The sequence below is a fragment of the Adiantum capillus-veneris genome, chromosome 20 (genome assembly GCF_014529385.1).
Source record: "Adiantum capillus-veneris isolate H3 chromosome 20, ASM1452938v2, whole genome shotgun sequence".
In the NCBI taxonomy this organism is placed as follows: domain Eukaryota; kingdom Viridiplantae; phylum Streptophyta; class Polypodiopsida; order Polypodiales; family Pteridaceae; genus Adiantum; species Adiantum capillus-veneris.
The window spans coordinates 35,184,140-35,201,845 of NC_140950.1; the positions used below are offsets into that span (position 1 = coordinate 35,184,140).

Genomic DNA, 17,706 nt, shown 5'->3' on the forward strand with positions numbered 1-17,706 from the left:
TGCAAAGAAACGAGAGTCACCGACAATTGTAAAACCCAATCAAGAACGCAAGCAATAAACTCCTGAGATAAAACAACTGCCACAAAGCTATTAACAAGCATTAAACCAACTGTGTCAAAAAATAGAAGAATAATGCTTATTGTAAAAAATTCCAACATAAGCAGCAGCAAATCAAAGCTAGGGTAGAAAAGAACCTAAGACACCTGAGTGGTGAGCTCCATAGCTCGTTTTGTGAAGCAGGCAGTAATTTTTCTCAGAAAAACACAACAGAACAACACAGGCTAAGTGAGGGTGGAAGGAGGGTGGACTGCCAGTCCTCTGAGCAGGAGTAATGAGTGAGCCGAGCCGCCTTCCTTTGTGAGTGTGTGGTAGCATCAAATGACACACAGATACCCATGAATGGGGAGATCCATAGCCAGGTAGGGGAGGTCGCCTTCATGGTGTAATGAGGACAGAGAACTAAATCACGCTCGACACGCCAGGGGAAACTTAATTTAACCTCTTAGATTATTACTCAAGGGCTAGGCCCCATGGTCTTTATAAGCCAATGGCATATTTTGAGTAGTAACACTAAAGTGACCGAACAAATTTTTGGCTATATCAAAGTTGGGGGGGGGGGGGGGGGGGGGGGGGGGGGGGGGGGGGGGGGGGGGGGGGGGGGGGGGGGGGGTGGGGGTGGGGGGGGGGGGGGGGGGGGGGGGTTGGGGGGGGGGGGGGGGGGGTGGGGGGTGGGGGGGGGGGGGGGGGGGGGGGGGGGGGGGGGGGGGGGGTGGGGGGGGGGGGGGGGAGAGAGAGAGAAAAGGAAAAGGGGGTTGTGTGGGGGTGGTCGGCTCTTGTACCCTGCGCCTACTATGTGCTCACAGGCCGGATCAAGGAGCACGCAACACGTGTCGGGGGGGGGGGGGGATCCCTCCCTCTTTTATAATAGTATAGAAGTAGGGGTACCCACCTGTAAAAATCGAAAATGGTGCCATTAGTTTGAAACAGAAAGGGGAAGGGTGTACGTTGTGAGGATAAGGGAAGATGAGGGGGCAGGCGCCAGGCAGCCGCATGCCATGTGGAAATAGGGGACTATGTTTCCCTTTTCATCTCTCTCTTTCTCTTTGTCTCTCTCTCAACTATCTTTTTCTGTGCGAGGCAAAGCGGCAACCCCTCAAGCCCTTGGTCTGTCTGCATGCGGCAAGGTCGTAGCCGCTTAGAGATGGTCACATCTCTCTCTCTCTCCTCTCTCTCTCTCTTCTCTCTCTCTCTTCTCTCTCTCTCTCTCTCTCTCTCTCTCTCTCTCTCTCTCTCTCTCTCTCTCTCACACACACACACACACACACACACACACACACACACACGCACACATGCATGTGCGCTTTGTTGTAGGCTAGTGTGTGTGTGTGTGTGTGTGTGTGTGTGTGTGTGTGTGTGTGTGTGTGTGTGTGTGTGTGTGTGTGGTGTGTGTGTGTGTGTGTGTGTGTGTGTTTTAGAAGGACATGGGCATGGCCCTTAGCACATGCGAGATTAGTGAAACTCGACATGGATGGCTTGCAGGCCGGCCATACTACAGGATCGATGGCATGAGCTAGCTCATGGATTGAGGAGAAGTGTATTGAAGGTGCTTGATGATGGCGAGGTGGGGAGGGGGTAGGAGGATGAAAGGGAGCCCGGAGTCAAACCTTTGCTCGCTGCTACTGCTGAAGCACACACACAGAGGCGACAGGCAAGGGAGGGGGACAGCGTAGGGCAAAAGGCAAGGCAAAAAGGAGAAGGGGGGGGGGGGGGGAGCTCATCAGACTAATTGACACGTCCCTAGGGAGGCGAGATCAATGGCCCACAGTAGGCGCCCGAAGCGGGTGCAATCCGGGCCGTCCGATCGTCATTTGAACTAGGTGTGAACTAAGAGAGAACTCGGAGGTATGTGCACCACACCAAATTTGGTGTGAACTCGGTGTGAACTAGGTGTGAATTGGGTAGGGTCTGCATACCACACCAAATTTGGTGTGAACTCAATGCGAACTCGGTGTAAACTAGGTGTAAACTTGTCCATGACGCCGTTGTCGAGAAATTTGTGGTCTTGCCAGGAAAGCGCCGGGCTTATGGCTGTGAGAGTTTGTGAGAGAACTCAACAAAAACTATATGAAGGAGTTAAACCATAGATGCCATGAAGACTAGGGTTTGGAAAGAAGTGCAATCAAAGAAGACTCACTCTTTCTCTCTTGCACTCACACACACACAAAGAAAGAACGCAAAAGAGAATGTCAAAACAATACGAAGATGAAAACATCAAGGCTATGGTCATATCGTATCATGGGTAATATGAAAGGGTTAATGGATTAGTTAATGGCATTCAATCTTGGCTGACCAAAAAGGCTACGAATTGTTCTTTGGAATTGTAGTTTTGTGCTTACCATAATATATATATTGCCTAGTGATTGGATTAATTGTGTGTACAAATCCTCTTGGTTCATAGCAAGATAACTACGCTTACATCAAAAGAAAAATTATAGTCTATGAGAGGTAGTATGATGGGATCCGGTGATAGAAGTATTTCATTGAGCCTTTCAGGGCCGAAGAGAAACACTATACGTTGTCGAAAGTGTATTTTACGGCTAATCCATACGTTAATTCTAATAGATCGTTACAGAGTGAAAGCGATAGAAATGATCATCATGTGGGTTATTCATCTAGGATAGTAGTGAGAAATGTAGATATGAGAGAAGTGAAGAGATGAGAAGTCTCCCTCCCAAGCCCTATTCTTGCCCGTAGGCAATAAGGATACCTGCGGGGACCCTCCCAAGCCCTATTCTTGCCCGTAGGCAATAAGGATACTGCGGGGAGAGATGTACCTGTAGCAAAGAGAACCTAGAGAGGATGAATTACTAAGAATGAGAGAGATAGGTTTGGTTAAGGAGATGAGATTAGATACATATATATATGTTGGATTAGAGATGAAAATGAAAACAACAAGAAATCAAGAAAACATCAATGTAGAACACATCTTACTTGAAACCCTTCGACCATTATTGATGGGAGAGAGAAGAAGAGGGGAGAATTCAACGTTGATTGATACGCCAAGTACAACACCTTCTTTGATTAGAGTTGATCCTCTAGGAGAAAGTGTAGGCTTGGGCTTATGTTAATGGGGCTAAGTACAATTAGGCATTACTACTCACTCCCTCAAGAATTCCTCTCATCAATGGCTTGAATGCTTGAGTTCCTTCCAAGGAAGAAGAGGTCCCCTTTTATAGGTGAAGGGAACCCACAAGGGTTTACACAAGAAGAGAGGAGCCAGTGTGAACAGGAATTGGAAAAGTTGGAAATGAGCTGTCCCTGCATGATGTGGGCAGACTGGGGTCCAATATTTTGATCATATCTCCTCAACCGTGGCTCCAAATAAAAAAGTAAAAATATGGACAGAAACTTCAGCTCATTAGCTACGATTTTCATTTTAAAATCATTTTCCAATTCGGATTGGAACCTTGTGTAAAAAATTCATCAAAATAGGGTCCATTTCTGGCAGCAAAAGTCTTCATGTGGTCCCCTTAGCCTACACTTTCATTTGATTCCAAAGGACACCTCATGCCATATGAAAGCATGACATTGCTCCTTGACAAAGTTTTGTAATCATGCTTGCAATAATGCATTAAAATAAGTGTATCTTTGAAATCATGCCACCTAGTGTCCCACTAGGATTTTATTCCCTCCTAGTAGCTATTTAAAAAGAAATATAAGAAAAATATAAAAAATACATAGAATATATATAGATTGGAAATTACTCTAGATATAGAATCTAGATAGGGTGTGAGATAATAATGAGATGGTAGAAATAAAGAATCAATGCTTTTTTTTTTCCCCAAGTTAAAGAGGTGGAGCTATTGACACTTTTCCCATAGTATTTTTTGATGGTAAAGTAAGAATACATTACCCTTGAGATAAATAATAAGATGAGATAGAAAGCTTATTTTTATACTTACATATGCATATGTACATTATAGGAAATATAATTATGTATCTAAAAAGTTACAAGATAACTCTTGTAGCATGTGTTCCCACTATGTACATGTCACAGCACGACATCCACCCCCTCTAAACCTGCACATCCTCCGATATGTGCCAAATTATTTCTTTGTAAGATCAACCCTCTTGTACATCTTCCTTGCTTTCATCTTCACGGGATGATTCCAGAGCTTCATTTTCACTTTGATCTTCACCTGTGTTTTGCTCTTCTTCCTCATCAACATTTTCTGGATCATTGTCTCCTCTTCTTTTAAACATTTTGATCCTTTTTCCTGCAATGGGAATCTTTACTTCTGTGCCATCTAGTTCAGACAAGCTGTAAGTAGCATTTTCATGCACATGTTTTACAACATATGGTCCAAACCATCTTTTTGAAAACTTACGCATGACTGTGTGTTGGTTATCAAGGCTACTATCATACATTAAAACCCAGTCACCTTTGTCAATTGCTTTGCTCCTAAGCCAATGTCGCTTATCAAAGTAGTCCTTGTTTTTCAATCTTGCATTTTTGAGTCGTTCTTTTGCAGCCTCAATGTCTCCAAGTCTTCTCTCTAGTTGCCTTATGCGCAATGCAAGGAGATCTTCCCTGCTAAGCCCCTCTTGCCAAGGTAGTACATTTCATGTGGGAATTGTATCTTCAATCGGCATGACTGGCTTTTGACCATACATTAGCTCCGCAGGCATGTAGCCAGTTACTGAGCTATGTGTTGTACGATCAGCCCATAAAGCATATGGTAACAATTTTGGCCACTCACCAACTCTTCCTTCGCAAGCCTTGGCCAAAGCTTTGATGATAGGAGGGTGCCCTCTTTCACTCTTTCCATTGCCTTCAGGGTTGTAAGCTGTAGTAAGAGAAAGCTTGATCCCTAATCTAGAAAAGAACTCCCTTGCTTCTTCGGCATCCAGTTCACCTCTGTCTGCAGTGATCTTTCCCACACAACCATAACGGCAAATCACCTCATCAAGAAGGAATTTGCACACAGCTTCTGTGGTTTTAGCTCTTAATGCTCTTCCTTCAACCTGATTAGTTAGGTCCTCTCGTGCAAGAACCAAGTACCTCATCTGCCAGAGTCCTAAAGGCATTGTGACTAGATCCACAACCCATTTATAGTGCATGGCTAGTGGTATGTAGGGTGCAATCCATCACGATGTCGGACATTTGAATACATTTGACAAGTTACACATGACTCTACAAATGAGATACATCTTTATACATACCCTTCCACCAGTATTTTTCTTTCAACTTGGAGAAGGTTGCCCACACACCCCTGTGTCCAGCCCATAACTCTCATGAAACTCTTGCATGAGCTTTACTTGAGTCTCTTTTTTACATATAACCCTTTGTGGTGTAGCACCCTTTTGTTTAGGATGCTTCCACAAGTAACCATCCCTCAAAAAGTACCCATATGCTTTCCTGCGTATCCTCTTGAATTCATGTTCAGACCAATCATCCTGTTTTGTTAGAGTACTCAAGTAGCTTCCAATAAGAATCCAATCACCTTCATAAAGATCTTTCAAGAACAATTCAAGTGGATTAGTCATGTTGACATTGTTACCTTTGACATGAGAGATAGAATAGAACTTTGTGCCTACATCATCTCCCTCATCAATCATATTGTGACTCATCTTCATACCTTGCCCTTGATAGCATATCTGCCACTGTATTGACTTTACCTGCAATGTGCTTAAACTCGGGATTTAAGGACTTAATGTAGGCAATCCACCGCAACATAGCAATGTCTGGTGTTGAGCAGCTTGTAATCATCCCAAGAAGTGGTAGACAATCTGTTTCTACAACCACACATGCACCAATTAGGTACTCTTTCCCATTTTCAAGGCTGTAACCATACCCCATAACTCTCTCTTTATTTGTGGATAGTTTCTTTGGCGAGCACTTAGTACCTTTGCTCCAAATCTTACCACATACCTGTCCTTCTTTGTCATCTTGCCCTATTGCCCATCCAATCCCTGTAGGACTGGTGTCTACTGTCACAATTACTGGCCTTTGACACTCATAGTCTACCTTTCTCAAAGTTGGTGCTGACTGGAGCAACTCCTTTAGCTTTTTCATGGATTTTACATGTGCTTCTGTCCATTTAAACTTTTGATTCTTTCTAAGCAACTGATAAAGAGGATCAGCTACATGTGCATAATGTGGAATCCAAATAACATAGAAGACACACGCTCCCAGAAACCTTCTAACCTCAGTGATGCTAGTGCATATTTCTTTCATTCTTTGGATGGCATCTACCTTTGATGGACAAGGTTTCCTACCATATGGACGGCACATGTGCCCCACAATGAGCACTTCTTTGACACCAAACATAGACTTTCTCCCTGACAATGTAAGATTCACTTCTTCCAACCTAGACAAAATTTTATCACAATCATTCATGTGATTTACCACAAACCTGCGACATCCCTTGAGATCCAAAGCTTCATCTTTGTCACTTTCTTCACATCCTTTGATAGGCAAATCATCAATGAACGGCATTGTGATTTGAGGAATAAAGTCACATAAGACCTTATTCATCCCATTCATCATATGTGCAACCGAGTTGGTTGCTCCCTGCGGCAAGGTACACATCCTTACCAAACCCAAAGGTGTCCTCATGGTTGTCAAGTCTCTGCTTTCGATTGCAAGCTGAAATTGATCATACCCTGAGTAGAGATTCCCCATTGAGTAGATTGTTCTCCCTGCAAACGCCTCTGCAAATTCATCCACAATTGGACCTGTACCTACATTTCTAATTGTCACCTTGTTCACTGGTTTCATATCTTGGATGAAGCATAGAGAACCATTCTTCTTTGGAACTGTGAACCACCTGTTTGAGTATGGAGCACAAGAAGGCTCCAAGATTCCCATTTTGATTTTCTCATTCAGTAGCTCTACTAACTTTGGCAAATGAGCCTTTGGAACCGGAATAGGCCGCAGATTCCAAGGCACATGAGGTATTGTGAAAATTACCATAGGAGCTACAATATAAGGATCAACACATCCTATCTCATGTGGCTCAAATGCAAAAGCCTTACCATGCTTTGAAAGCATTTCTTTGAAGCACTTTGTCTCCTCCTGTGTTAGAAACTCCTCGCAACCAATCTGCAACTCTTGAAAAGACTCTTTGTGAAGGTATGCCCGATCTTTTTAGGATTCCGCAAACTTGGTTGTAAAGAAGCCTGTTCAATCTTTCCCTGTTGTTGGGTGGTAAGGGTGAAGCTACTGGTTTCACCTTCTTTGCTACACTCTTGTATTTAGTTTCAACATGGACTTCTGGGCCTACTGTTTGGCTTTCTTTAAAGGCTTCTATTACTTGATACATTTCCATAGAGAAAACTTCCACAACTTCATTTTCAAGATGCAAACTAGACCTCATTATAGCATCAAGCTCACCCATAGTATCTACAAAAGAAACTTGTTCACACAAACCCAAAACATTTTCAGTAGGCTCTAGCAACCCACTCTTTTTCATGCCTATTTGTACATTATGCACATATTGCTTCTCACATCTCTTCGAATCTTCAAGTTTTGTAAAATATACTGATCCATTCTTTGTTACCAAGGAGCTCGTTGAAAATGCTTCACCTATTTTTGGATCAGGCGAGACCCTTTTTCTTTCTGTACCACTGCAATCCCGCTTTACAATGGTACTTGGCCAAAACCCATCATTTCTCTATGATCATGAAACTCTTTGCTCACCTTTGGTAGAGGATTTTCTCTAAGGTTGTCACGATTTCTTTCATGGTTTACACAAACTGTGAGAAATTGGACAGCACGTTTACCATCTTTGCTACGTATCCTAGCATATGCTGAACCATCGTCCATTACCTTTGTTTCCATTCGAACTCCCACAATGTAGGGCTGTCCAAGGATGAGATGATATGAAGATGTATCCTGTACAAAGAATTTTTGGTCAATCTTTACATCACCTATTGTTACCTTCACACCTGGACATGCTGCATACAATTCACCGGATGAATTGTTTGCCACTTTTACCATCCAGCCATGATCTGTGTCCATCGCCCATTTGCACTTGTTGTAGAGACTCTTTGACATTATGTTTATTTCTGAACCATGGTCAATCAAGGCAACAAATGGCTCTTCAAGATCACCTACCTTGACCAAAGTTTCTGTAGTAGCCCTTGCCCAATGACTTCGTGAATAGTAACTCCTAGGAATATCTTCAACTTCTTCATCATCATTTGAGAAACACACTTGCTTCACTCTCCCACTAGATTGGTAGCATCCTACCACAGCTCCATCATTCTCCTTATTTTGCAGTTGCATCCCTTGTGTCTTTGAGGTTTCCCCTTCAACCTGTGGACGAGAAACTTCAGCAAGGGTTTGCCTCTTTCTCTTGATGATGTCAATGATCTCCTCATGGAATTCACGCTTTGCAATGCCAAGAACTTCTCCCAGAGTAAACTCAATCTTGCTATTCAAGATCCTTTCCTCCAAGACTTTCTTTAAATCTGTAGCAACCTCAATATCAGATTGTAGTTTATAAGTTGGGCCTTTTGTCTTACCTTTCGTTGGCTCTTTCTTCTTTCCTGTTGTAGACTCCTCCATGAGTACTTCAGGTGGAGATGCTCCTTGTGTTGAGGGTGTTTGAGAAGGCATTGAGTCGCTTCTTCCCCCACTTCTAGAAGCTCTTTTTGATGGTCCTTCATCAGCATTCTCACGTCTGTGCTTCTCTTCTACAATTGCCTCATTTTGTTGGCATTTTGTAATGTAGACATGCACTGACAATGAGTCCACCGGATCATTCCATCCTGTTTCTAAACGTATGCAATCACCTGCTTCATGTAGAATCTCTTTTGTAAGCTTTCCCTTTTTAGCTAATTGCATGACATTTGGCCAAATTTGACCATGATGGTCACTCACCTCTTCATCACAAAAATGTTCAATTTTTACTCCATAAGTAGCTGCCTCAACTGAAGAGGTGGCATGCTTGGTTGCCATATCTTCAACTAAGGTTTGCATTCCCCCCTTCCCAAAGTTAGTTCTCAAGGGTAGACCTGTCTCTCTTAAGTGGATTTTACCATCCTTAAAAAAGACAACATCTTTTGACAAAGCATCACTAAAATCATCACAATCCCTTCTTACATGGTTTGTACTATCACACCAAATACATCTATTAACAAACCCTTCTTTGGGCTGTTGTCTTTGCCTAGGAAGTGGCCCTGATGGTTGGCCTTTTTCTTCAAGCTTTGCAAACTTCACCTTCAAGTCACGCATTCCCTTCACAAGCTCATCTAGCATGGACTCATCAAACTTAGGAGCGATAAAAGTAGGCTTTACCATTTTGTCAGAAGTTGAGGTGGAAGGACTTGTAGTGTTTACTACCATCTTGTCCCTTCTTCTTTGTCGTTTGGCAAGCAGTGAGACAGCACCTTCAACCTCATTTCAGTCGGTCTTTAGTCCTTGCTCAGCATCTTTATCTTCAAGAAGAAGCTCCAAATTTTCTTGAAACTCTCTACCTACAGCTTGTAAGAAAAGATATGTCTTCTCTGCATCTAGTGTGGCCCTTTCTGTCCTAGTGAGTTGTGCATAGCGCCGCTCAAATTCCCTAAGTAGCTCTATTATTGATAGTCCTTGCTTTGGCTTGACTACCCATTCTAAGAATGTCCTTTTGGTCACTATCTCAGAGTCCTCCATGAAATATTCCTCCTTTAAAGCTACTTTGAGTTCTTCCCAATTTCTCCCATGCCCATCTTTAATTGACCTAACATGCTCCCTAATTTTCTGAGCAACAACTAGCTCAAAGCTTTGAATCATCTCACCTTCTAACACGCGATGCAGCTCCATCTCCTTCACATACTCGCGTAAGTACTTGGTTACATCTTTGCCATTGAACTGATCCATTCTGTTGACGACCGCTTGTATGGCCTTCGTTGCTGAAATCTACCTTCTTTCAGTAGCATGTTGTTGTTGCATGAACATTGCAAATACTTGAAACATTTGCATTGTTGCTGGGTCAAAATGCATACCCTGTTGCTCAACATGATCACCCATGGTTACCCACAAACTCTCACCTTAGCAGATTCACGTCGGGTTCACCAAAAAATATGTCGAGAAATTTGCGGTCTTGCCAGGAAAGCACCGGGCTTATGGCTGTGAGAGTTTGTGAGAGAACTCAACAAAAACTATATGAAGGAGTTAAACCATAGATGCCATGAAGACTAGGGTTTGGAAAGAAGTGCAATCAAAGAAGACTCACTCTTTCTCTCTTGCACTCACACACACACAAAGAAAGAACGCAAAAGAGAATGTCAAAACAATACGAAGATGAAAACATCAAGGCTATGGTCATATCGTATCATGGGTAATATGAAAGGGTTAATGGATGAGTTAATGGCATTCAATCTTGGCTGACCAAATAGGCTACGAATTGTTCTTTGGAATTGTAGTTTTGTGCTTACCATAATATATATATTTTGCCTAGTGATTGGGATTAATTGTGTGTACAAATCCTCTTGGTTCATAGCAAGATAACTATGCTTACATCAAAAGAAAAATTATAGTCTATGAGAGGTAGTATGATGGGATCCGGTGATAGAAGTATTTCATTGAGCCTTTCAGGGCCGAAGAGAAACACTATACGTTGTTGAAAGTGTAATTTACGGCTAATCCATACGTTAATTCTAATAGATCGTACAGAGTGAAAGCGATAGAAATGATCATCATGTGGGTTATTCATCTAGGATAGTATGTGAGAAATGTAGATATGAGAGAAGTGAAGAGATGAGAAGTTTCCCTCCCAATCCCTATTCTTGCCCGTAGGCAATAAGGATACTGCGGGAAGAGATGTACCTGTAGCAAAGAGAACCTAGAGAGGATGAATTACTAAGAATGAGAGAGATAGGTTTGGTTAAGGAGATGAGATTAGATACATATATATATGTTGGATTAGAGATGAAAATGAAAACAACAAGAAATCAAGAAAACATCAATGTAGAACACATCTTACTGGAAACCCTTCGACACCATTATTGATGGGAGAGAGAAGAAGAGGGGAGAATTCAACGTTGATTGATACGCCAAGTACAACACCTTCTTTGATTAGAGTTGATCCTCCAAGGATGGCGTACAAGAATGGCTAGTTTTCCTCTAGGAGAAAGTGTAGGCTTGGGCTTATGTTAATGGGGCTAAGTACAATTAGGCATTACTACTCACTCCCTCAAGAATTCCTCTCATCAATGGCTTGAATGCTTGAGTTCCTTCCAAGGAAGAAGAGGTCCCCTTTTATAGGTGAAGGAAACCCACAAGGGTTTACACAAGAAGAGAGGAGCCAGTGTGAACAGGAATTGGAAAAGTTGGAAATGAGCTGTCCCTGCATGATGTGGGCAGACTGGGATCCAGTATTTTGATCATATATCCTCAACCGTGGCTCCAAATAAAAAAGTAAAAATATGGGCAGAAACTTCAGCTCATTAGCTACGATTTTCATTTTAAAATCATTTTCCAATTCGGATTGGAACCTTGTGTAAAAAATTCATCAAAATAGGGTCCATTTCTGGCAGCAAAAGTCTTCATGTGGTCCCCTTAGCCTAAACTTTCATTTGATTCCAAAGGACACCTCATGCCATATGAAAGCATGACATTGCTCCTTGACAAAGTTTTGTAATCATGCTTGCAATAATGCATTAAAATAAGTGTATCTTTGAAATCATGCCACCTAGTGTCCCACTAGGATTTTATTCCCTCCTAGTAGCTATTTAAAAAGAAATATAAGAAAAATATGAAAAATACATAGAATATATATAGATTGGAAATTACTCTAGATATAGGATCTAGATAGGGTGTGAGATAATAATGAGATGGTAGAAAGAAAGAATCAATGCTTTTTTTTTTCCCCAAGTTAAAGAGGTGGAGCTATTGACACTTTTCCCATAGTATTTTTTGATGGTGAAGTAAGAATACATTACCCTTGAGATAAATAATAAGATGAGATAGAAAGCTTATTTTTATACTTACATATGCATATGTACATTATAAGAAATATAATTATGTATCTAAAAAGTTACAAGATAACTCTTGTAGCATGTGTTCCCACTATGTACATGTCACAGCACGACACCGTGATCTATAAACTTACCACACACACACCTTTCAACGAGCGCGCGTTAGCCTAGTGGTTAGAGTCAATTCAGTGTGGGAGAGGGTAGTGGATTCAAGTCCCGGATCCGAGAAAGTGGGAATCTTTTGCATTCCATAGCCAATCCAACGGTCACAATCAACCAATGATCGTGAGCCATTGATCCCACCTCCCAAAAGGAGGTGTCATTTAGTAACGAGGGGGGGGTGGGGTGGGGCGGGGGGGGGGGGGGGGGGGAAAGGGGGGAATCTTAGGAAGTAATAGGAGGTTTTATTTTTTAGGGAAAATTACCAAAATACCCCTCTAATTTATGGAAATTACCAAAATACCCCTCTAATTTATGGAAATTCCCGAAATACCCCTCAAATTTCAAAAATTCCCAAAATACCCTTGTATCTATTTTGGTTGGATTCTTCGAGATTTTCTAATCTTTATCCCTTTTGGACAATTGAGATCCGTTTTTGAGTGCTTAGCAAGTAATTTGAAACAAATTACCTCGCAAAAAAAGGCAATTATGTCTAAAAATAATGAAGCAATCCATCTCCACAGCCTACATAACCAACTCAAATTCTAGTTTTAGCATCTTGTATGATAGACAAGTAGTTTTCTTATGCAAAGCTACAATTTTTTTAATTTTTGGAGTAATTTACTCTCACAACCAAGGACTTTTGGAAAATTTGAAGGGTTTTTTGTGAATTATGACAAAATATTGAGGGTATTTTTGGGAATTTTTGAAATTGAAGGGGTATTTTGGAAATTTCAACAAATTAGAGGGGTACTCTGGTAATTTTCCTTATTTTTTATACCAGTAAGTTTCTACAATTTCAGAGCAAATTGGAAGAGTTTTAAGTGTGCCATTATTTTTTTGTTTCTGGAAGGCCCTCTTTTTTTAATCAAGACCTTTAAAACTTGAAGGCTACCACTCTGGAGTCTTGCAAGTTGCATATGAGTTTTCCCCCTCACGTACTGTACCCACCTCGCTCTCTCTCTCTCTCTCTCTCTCGCACGCAGGCTCCTAATTATTCGTGCGCTGCGTGTTCGCCAGTTTCCAGCTCTCTCTCTCTCTCTCTCTCTCTCTCACACACACACACACACACACAAACAGGCTCCTTAACGTCGTCGTACAGGTACATTGCCTTCTTGCATAATTCTCTACCATAGCCATTTTTCTGTTGTGCCAACACGTCTGCCATAGCCAAATTTTTGTGAAGCTCTTCTGCCGTAGCCAATTTGATGATGTCCGATCAGAATAACAGATGTTGCTCCCGATTCTTCTTTCATCTCTTTCCTCCTCGAAGCAATGCAAGAAATGGGACTGGCTGCAGGTAGTGCTTATAGACTTTTCCCTCTCTCTAGGCTCTCTATTCCTTGCGCAAGATCAATGGTGAAATAATTTGTCTCCTTTTCAACTGCAGCAATTTGTAACTCCAACAAAGTCAGCCATACATAGGCTCAACTCGACAGAGGAAAGGTGTATTGTCATTGACACAACCTGCCAGCGAACTCCATAGCTTGCCAGATGCAAGTACTCAACAAACTAGCTGATTATAACCCGGAGTTGGTTCAACCAGGTCAAACTCCTCCTCCTGCAATCTCTGGATTTAGTATTTCTTCTTTGAAAAGGTGTAGGAGGGTATTGAGAATGCATGGTGATTAGACTAATAACTGCATCATACACTCAGCACTTACACACACACACACATAGACAATGTATTATTCAAAAGACACTTTGCTGGCATCACGATTCCCCTTTTTTTTTCCGTATACCTATGATTGATTTACTAATCCTCAAACTCTACCATGCGAAAAAGAGTTCATCCTTTACTAGTGAGGAATAGAAAACGCACAGTAGTCATACGACAAGTGGGAGCAAAAGTCTCTTCATAATCTATACCTTTTTATTATGCATAACCCTTTGCAACAAGTCGAGCCTTACGGCGATTAATGATCTCACCATTCGGCTTGCATTTCAACTTGTAAACCCACTTCGTACCAATGGCCTTTTTGTCAGGAGGCAAATCACATAAAGTTCATGTGTCATTTTCTATAAGTGCATCATATTCTAATTGCATGGCAGCCATCCAATTTTTTGAATTTTGTGTTTCATCAAAACACAGAGGTTCCTCAATATCATGTAAGCTAAACACAGCCAAAGCATAACAATGTGATGCATAAGATGCATGGCGAGAGCCTGAACGAGTACGACTACACAAAGGTGTGCGCAATTTACTGTCACGCAATGTATGCACTAATCATTTTGGCATACCTCTAGCCTGCTCATTTCCAGTCCTTTCCTCATCGAGTACATCATGTACATCTGCATCAGTAATAGGCTGATCTGTAACATTTTCGAAAACCCTCATGGGCTGTAGATTTGCCTCATTGAAATTTAGATTCGAATTTCCACCACTGAAAAGAGGCAACAAAGTGTCATAAATGTCCTGTGAGCTTATATAATGCCTCTAGTACATGACAGCAAGGACTGAACAGAATCTTCCACAAACACTACATCCCGTGAAACCAGAATACGCTTTGTTTGCGGATGATACAACTTGTAACCTTTGCTTTCATCACTATAATCAACAAAAATACATTTGATAGCCTTATCATCCAATTTTCTGCGCTGTGTTTGTGGCACCAAAGTATATGCCAAACAGCCAAAAACACGCATGTACTCAATATAAGACTTTTTATCATGCCATGCTTCATATGGAGTAATAGACTGTAAAGCTTTCGTAAGACATCTGTTAAGTACATAACTGGCACACATGATGGTCTCAAGCCAAAAAAAATATGGCAAAGCTTAACTTTTGACCATACATCGTGCCATTTTTGTAAGTGACCTATTTTTTCTCTCAGCAATACCATTTTGCTGAGGCATATAAGGCAATGTACATTGGTGTTTTATTCCACGATTAGCCAAAAATGCATTAAATTCATGAGACATATACTCCCCCCCCCCTCCCTCCCTCGATCGGAATGGAGGGTGTCCATAGTACATCTTGAGACATTTTCAGCCATAGCCATAAATTGCTTGAAGCACATGAAAACTTCAGACTTCGCTTTAAGCGAAAATACCCATGCATGCCTGGAGTAATTATCAATGAAAGTTACGAAGTAAAGGTAATTGCCCAGGACGGAGTTTGCATGGGCCCACAAACATCACTATGCACAAGCTGCAACCTGCATAATCCTAATTAAACCATCCTTTGGAAACTTCGAACGCTGCATTTTGCCCAAAATAGAGCCTTCACAAACATGTTTGATAGGTGCTTCAAGAGGCGGCAAAGAAGTAACCATGTCAGATTTCTGCAAACGCACCAAACTAACAAAATTCATATGTCCAAAATGTGCATGCCACAGTTTTGTATCTAAAACAGCCCTTGAATCTACAACTGCATTTGCAAAATTTTGTCTATACTTGTCATATAAAGTGAGCTTATACAACCCACAACACAAAAGGCCAGATGCAACAATTTCATCACCAAAACTGAGATCATAAATTGTACATCTGTCATCCACAAATTTGACTACAAGTCCAAGTCTAGCAAGTGCAAATATATACAAAAGATTCTTTTTTATCGCAGGTACATAAAGTGCATCAACAAGTGTGAAAGAACTGCCATTCGTAGCAATAAGTACAGTCTTTCTAACTCCCTGAACCGAATAAGAGGCATTGTCATGAGGGATAGACTCGAGAGAGGTGAACAATTCACGATGTGAGGTAATGTGCTTTATAGCAACACTGTCGAAATACCACATATGTGAATCGGCAGCAACTGACATACATGCATCATGGACAGCAGGATTGTAAGCGCACTCTGCATTAAAAGCCCATTCTGCATCAATATCAGCATCACAGTCTCCTTTCACAGAAGACTCAACAATGGCTGTATTTGTAGTGGAATCAGCATTTGCAGTGGAACCACACTCTTTCTTCTTAGCCTCTTTGGCCTTCAACTTAGGACACTGCTTGATCAAGTGATCATTAGCTTTACAATAATGGCAACGCATCTTCTTTTTGCTCTTATCACTAGAATTTACAGACGAATTGCTACCAGCAGAAGCATTAGGAACAGGTGATTTTTCACTCCTAGAAGAACCATAAGTAGTGGTTGCATTACTATTACCACCCTTTCTTTGAAGCCTGTTTAACTGCACATTGTCTAGTCCTATTTTTTCTAGAAAGTGACTCTTGCAACAGCAATGTGCACAACGCATCAAACTTGACAACTTCAGGATTTCCTTGGATCATAAGTCTCCAAGTACTAGCAAAAGTCTGGTAAGAATCTGGTAAGGCATCAAGAACAATCTGCACAAGTCTAAAATGACTTCACCTGCAGAAATAAGTTGCTCATTGATATCCTTCACACCAGCAAGGAAAGTGTCCATATCATCTTCCTCATGCATAATCTTCGACTCCAGCTCTTTACGCAGCAATGCAATTTTTTCCTTATTGCGGCTTGCATAAAGACCAGCCAGAATATCAAAGCCTATTTTGCAGATTTTGTTGAACGAATGTGAGGAGTAGTGGTGCACTTCACAGACAACACAATCACATGAGCTTGCGCATCCTTTACATCCCAACAAACTTGTTCTGTCGTAGGCAAAACAACTCTAATAGCAGCAATCCTTGCAGCAAGACCTGCCACATCCTCAACATCGCCTACATCCTCAGAACCAGGACATACATCGATGCCCTACACAATATTGTAAACGCCTTTTGACACAAGAACATATTGCATCATGTAAGCCCACACAGGGTAATTGTCCCCATCCAGTCTGTCCTCATTAGCAAACATCTTGAACACATCTGTGTTTTTATCAGCCATGGAAAATGCCTACACCTGATGTGAAAACTGCCCAAAATGAGGAGGAATTGAGTGAGACCAGCACGTGTTATACAGGACAACCCGCAGTAGACTCTCGAGAAGTGCACTATGTAATCATGTTAACTTTTAACGTGAGTTCAAAAGGAGGGATTTTGAAATGCAAAAAATTTAGGCAGTTTAACAAAGATACATTAATATAAGGGGTTTTTATATTCAATTTTGGAAAAAAATCATAAAATAAGGAGTCATTTTATTCATTCAGACATGTTCAAAGAGGGGTTTTTTAAATACCCTAGAAACGCACGTTATATAAGGGTATACTGAACGGTGAACCCCCCGAGACTAGACCGTATGGGGCCCTGTTATGCAGTATTTGATACTGACAGAAATTTTGCACAAAATAAAGTTATTGCCTATGCAGACCTGGCTGTAGTTGAAACGGAGCCCGAAATGAGCCCAAAATTTTTGTCGACCTGCGATGCTCGCCAAAGCTCACTAAAATTGGAGAAAATGAGCAAGCATGTGCTGGAGCTGCTTGCGACTAAGCCGGGAGGACGCAACCTGCTCTGATACAATTGTTGGAATTAGGGTTGTAGGAAAACACACACAGCTTGGAGAAGACGAAGGAAGCTCAAGGCACACAATAGAGAGTGTTTTACTTAGTGTGCAATGGAAAGATAGATAGCCCTAGAGAGTGATGGATGTATATACAATGTACGGGAGAAAAAACCTCCTAAAGAGAAAAAAAATGTATCGACGGTCCTAGTGTATTC

General features: G+C 41.5%; 1 long non-coding RNA gene across 1 annotated transcript in view; it reads left to right on the forward strand.

The window, feature by feature from the left end:
* The first annotated feature begins 13,084 nt into the window (after positions 1–13,084).
* The window catches only part of LOC147432354 (uncharacterized), a 40,241-nt gene continuing 35,619 nt past the window's right edge, over positions 13,085–17,706 (forward strand). The window contains exons 1-2 of the long non-coding RNA XR_015185552.1: positions 13,085–13,426; positions 13,517–13,672. This is a non-coding gene — a long non-coding RNA (uncharacterized LOC147432354). The remainder of the gene's footprint in view (positions 13,427–13,516; positions 13,673–17,706) is intronic.